Source organism: Panicum virgatum, chromosome 5K, assembly GCF_016808335.1.
Source record: "Panicum virgatum strain AP13 chromosome 5K, P.virgatum_v5, whole genome shotgun sequence".
Taxonomy (NCBI): domain Eukaryota; kingdom Viridiplantae; phylum Streptophyta; class Magnoliopsida; order Poales; family Poaceae; genus Panicum; species Panicum virgatum.
This window is the reverse complement of record NC_053140.1, coordinates 57,282,312-57,287,685: the sequence shown is the minus strand read 5'-3', so window position 1 is coordinate 57,287,685 and position 5,374 is coordinate 57,282,312.

Here is a 5,374-nt window from a genome sequence, read left to right as displayed (position 1 = left end):
ATTTCAGAATGGTTTCAGTGCAGCAGCTGCTGGTAGACTTTGTAACGGATAGGCTGGAATACTGATTCTGAATGTAGACCGGCAAGCAAATGCAGCAGCTGAATTGCTGTGCAATCACAAGAGATCCTGTGGACTTCCTGTCAAGAAAAATGGGAAGAGGAGATTCAGAGGACATTCTGCAGGTACTGCGAACAATTGATCTGTCCGGGAGGAGGAAGAGAGCATTAAAGTCCAGCGGTGAGATACCTCACTACCGCCTTAATTACTCAGCTAACTCTCCTCCTTGCATAACCATGGCCAGTTCAGGAGGCAGTAGTAATATTCAGAGGCGAGGCCAGTCAGTGAGACCGCCTCCAGCTGCTGTCGGGGATCCCGTGGTTTTCTAGATTTGTTGACTGCTGACCTGACTTCCCCTTGACTTTTCTACGGTGGCGGTGGCGGCTGACTGGAATTCGTGACCCGGCGGTTGACCTGTTGACCACGCCCGGGTGGGTGGGTCTCTGACTGATGGATGCGCGTCCTGTTGCGTCTTGGCGAGAAGAGTCTCCGCATGAGCTGGGCCGGGCCGGGCCGAGGATGCGTGCATGCCCGAGAACGTCCAGATGTTCACGCTGGGTTGCAAGTGCAACGGGCCTTGGTCGAGTCGAGTCCCTCGCCGAGAGCGAGCTCTAGGACTGGTCCGACGAAGTGTGCAAATATATACCATCCGTTGTAAATTATTAGATGTTGATTTTTTTAATCACAAATTTAATCATTCGTCTTATTCAATTTTTTTTCAAATATAGTCAAATTTAAATCATTCCTAAAGAACTTATATATTGATAAAGCAAGGCACAACAAAAGAAGTGATATTTTGCACAAAATTTTGAATAATACGAGTGGTCAAATTTAGAGTAAAAAAAAGGTCAAACGACCTATAATTTTGAACGGATGAATACAAAGAGCGGGTATTTATAATTGATTAATCTGTTGAGATCCACGCATTTGGCTAGCTTTGTCGCCACTGTGCAACAGCAAGGAAGTTGTTCTGAATTTTTGTTCAGACATGGATCCTCTTGATCCGAGATTGCTAGACATCAATCATACAGGATTCCAAACAACTGACAGTTCTTACACACGATCCCGAGGCAAGGTTGTGAAATATAAAGATCCTCTTCTGGGAATCATATCTTCAGAGCCCGCTCTTGGTGGAGACCATTAGTACTGATAATAAACCACAAAATGTTCAGAGGCTGTAGCCAACTAGCCATTCTCCCAGGATGTGCACAATTATTTTGGTTCGAACGATCAGATGGAAGTTCACTAAATTTGCAGACATTCCTTTGGATATACCCTCTATTGAAGTTCAGAACCTTGGACTAAAAGTGGATCCAGAGTTGTCCGTCAGCAAACAAGCTGTGGCGTTTGGGCCAAACTTGTGCCTTGTTGGACATTACACCGGTTTTTTGGTTTAGGTTCGAAATTACAATGGGCACTGCATGCCAAATTGTGTCTTGTTGGACAGATACAGTGGTGACAAACCAAACAATTTTGGTGTCCAAAATTTTAACAAAGATTGACATGTGAAAGTCGTGCCAATTTTTTGACACCCCATTAAAAGGTTCCCAAATTTTGGCCATGCTTTGCACGCTAACAGTAACAACCATCAACCAAATAAACCACGAAGGCAAATGGAAAGCACCAAGGAATACACAAACCTCCGATCGAAACATCAAGTATTCAGAAGGCCAAAATTAACGATACATGCAAAGCTCCATACCGACTGTGAGTATTCGTCACTGGTCACTGTTATAATTCATCCGAGAAAAAGAAAGGGAATCAGGAACAAGAAAATCCGGCCGGCATGAAGCCCTGATCAGAGTCGCCGTCCGTGCAGGTCTCCATCAACTCCTATGGCGCAGGAAAGAGGAAACCCTGCATGTCCTGGTGGTTCTCCTTGGCGGCGGCGGCGGCTTCCGCCGCAGCCACCTCGTCGAGTTCCCTCATCGTCTCCGCAGCGACTTCGTCGAGTTCCCTCATCGTCTCTTCGTACAGGCAGGTGGCTTGCTCCATAATGTCGGCGCGCCTCTCGTCGATGGTCAGAAGATGAGAGAGGGAGCGGCGGGCGGGCGGCTCCGGCTGCCTCCGCTTGCTTCCCACCGGCGTCAGCATCCTCCGGCGCCGGATCATGCGGTCCACCCCCTCCATCACCGGCTCCATCGTCCGGACCAGCATCTCCAGCTTACGCCTGGCTGCGACGGCGTCCGGCTGCGCGCCCTGCGCCATGGCCTACGTCGTTGATGCGTGGTGGTGATTTGCGTTTGCAAGCTTTAACGTCGGAGAAGAAGATGCGTTTTAATTTGCGTGGTGTCTACTAATTTTTTTTAAGAAGTTCGAAGAATTGCGACACGGCCCCGTTCCCAACTCCGAGTCCGACACGAAGCGTACAGCTGAGCACACGCGTAATTGTCCGAAGCCAAATTGTTGGACCCTTCGAGTTCGACCACGCATCACCTATGGAGTTCAGGCCTTTTTAGTTGCAAAATTCAAAATTCCAAATCTATCACGTTAAACAGAAATCTTATATGTATGGAGTATCAAATCTAGACGAAATAAAAAATTAATTGCATAGTTTGCTTGTAAATTACGAAACGAATCTAATGAGCCTAATTAGGTCATGATTAGACACTAAATTGCCACAGCAATTGCTACAATAACCATGCACAAATGACGGATTAATTAGACTCATTAGATTCGCCTCGTAGTTTACAGACGAGTTCTGTAATTAGTTTTATGATTAGTCTATATTTAATATTTAATATGAAAAGATTCAATTTCAAAAAATTTAGAGGAGCAACTAAACAAGGCCTCAAAATCAGACCATCCGTTGATGCCTTGATGGGCCACGCCTGTCGCTACAAGTACCCTTCCATTTTTGTTGGCGCACAAGTTCAAACTCCAAAGGTGATTTCTCTAAGTCCAGGCATAGTAAAAACAGTACACCGCCTCTGATTGGAAAGTAGCAAGGAACTATAGAAGTGGGATAATTAGACATGATGGCAAAATCAGTTCAAATTTGCTTTATTCGACCACAGTGTATATTGGTTTGCTGGATGCTCCACGAACAAAAAGCAGGCGTATGTAATCAGCAGCAGCATGGTCTCAACTCTCAACACATTTCTCTCATTCAGACATTCCATTTAGCACCACATGTGTCTTTCAGCATATATTTCATGCCAAATCTACTGCTCCTTAACATTTGAAGAAGGTCATGTGATGCCACAGTTTGATAGCATACTCATACGGCTGGGTCTGACAAACACGACCGAGCACTGTTATCTTCTCGTCCATTGAAGCCTTCAACTGACAGAACTTCTCAATGTCATCACGAAGTCCTTCCTCCTTCAGAAGTAACGAACCATAGACCTGAAACAGAAACCAAAGTCACCATAGACCAGCTATCATAACTGTCGTGGGGTGGCAAACCACAGCCGGGTGGCGGAATGCACCCGCCTAAGCCCAGAGGGTGAGTACTCGGGGGTTAGCTAGGACTAGTTCGATCTTGCTGGAAGAACACGATGAACACAGCAGGTTTAGAGTGGTTCGGGCCGCCGGAGCGTAATACCCTACGTCCACTGTGTGTTGTATTGCTCGAGATGTGAAGCTGAGTCTGAGCATCTGAGAGCTTGGAGCTGAGTCCAGCGTGAGTATGTGTGTGCTTGTGTGTGCCCGTGTGTACAGCGAGCTCCTCCCTTTTATATCTCAAGGGAGGCGCGTACATGGCCGTTGGGTCCCCGACAGTTGGGCCCAAACGATGTAGTATAACATAACGTACTGTTTATACATTATGGCGTTGCAGGCGGAGGAGATCTCATTCTTGGATTTCCTTGCCTGCCCATGGGAATCCTCCGTCCAGCATACCCATGCGCTATCTTGTCGAAACGGCGCCAGGCTTAGCTTGCGGCGTCGCCTGCAGCGTGGCTGAACGGGCCGTGTAGCTTGCGGCGTAGGCAGCATGATGGAAAAATGTCGTGCCGTCGTATCCAATTAATGCAGCAGACGGGCTCTGCGCGGCTGCGGCTGCACTGTGTACCTCGGTAATATGCGGTCTATAGTAAGACCTGACAAAGGCTGCCCCGCGTGCCGCGGCGGCCGTGCACGCCTCAACCGCCCGCATTGAATGCGGTGGGTGGGCGAGTCTTCCAGCGGAAGACCCGCGCCCGCGCGCGCAGGGCACGTGGCGCCTCCGGACCCCCCGGCGGTATGTTGGCTCTACACGCGTGGGAGGTCCAGATGGACGCGGGAGGTCCCGGACCCCTATGGGGGGGTCCGCGCCCTCAGCTGTTGGCTCGGAGCTTTCCCTCCTTAAGGACACGTGGCGTCACCGGACCCGTCCCAGAGCGGGGAGCGGGTCCGGGGCCGTTGGCCCGGTGGGGAAAGAGCCTGACCAGTGGGCCCCGGCTGCTCTGCCCTTTATGGCGTAGTTACGGATGACTACCCGAGTCCTGCCTTGCTGCAGTAGAAGTGTGTATCCCTGCTACAGGGTATCAACAGTGACCCCCGGGCCCACCTCGGGAGAGGTGACGAACCCGCAGGTGGGGCCACTACTGCGATTTGGCTCTGCATAACTTGAAGCCTCTTACTGCAGGAGTCTTGTCCGGCTTTGACCATCCATCGGGTTTTTCGCTGCCTCATCACATCGCAACGGCTTACTGACTCATGCCCCCCACGCACAGTGGTACACCTAGTAACGCGAGCGACGCTCGGCATTGTTGCGGCCGGAGTAAACGAGGTATTTACCACCAGTGCAGTTCCCGAAAAGCCTGGTCATGCCAGCGCTTAATGCGCGCACGTCAGCTCAGCTTCCGCCTCGCTTCGCGCGCGGGCGACGGTTCAGATCCCGCCTTTTCACACCCTTGATTATTACCCGCCCTCCCTGACAGGCGGGCCTGGGCCCCCTTGTCATGGACTGGGCGGTTAACACCAGGCGTGAGCGTCGCTTGGGTTCCAGCGACGGTTTCGGGGGGCGCCGGTTGGGTCAGGCTTCATAAAGGAACGAACCGCATACCGCGGTTACTTTCCCGCATTCGCCTTCTTCCTTCCATCCTTTGCGCCCCTTTGCCTTCGAGCCTCCTCGCCTCTTGCTCTCCTGCGTAGATTGCTCCTCACCTCCATAGCGAGATGGCATCCCTCGTTCGCCCCCGTCATTTCCAGACTGAGGAGGAGCTGAACACGGCGCGCCGCCTGCTTGGGTGGAGCCAACAGGAGACTGCCTGGGGGATTCGAGCAGGCTCGGTTCCTCTCGGCGACCTCCGCGGCGGGAAATTTGTGCTGTTTATCTCGCACATTTCCACCGGCTTGGGGCTGCCGATCTCCTCCTTCTTCCTGCTGCTGC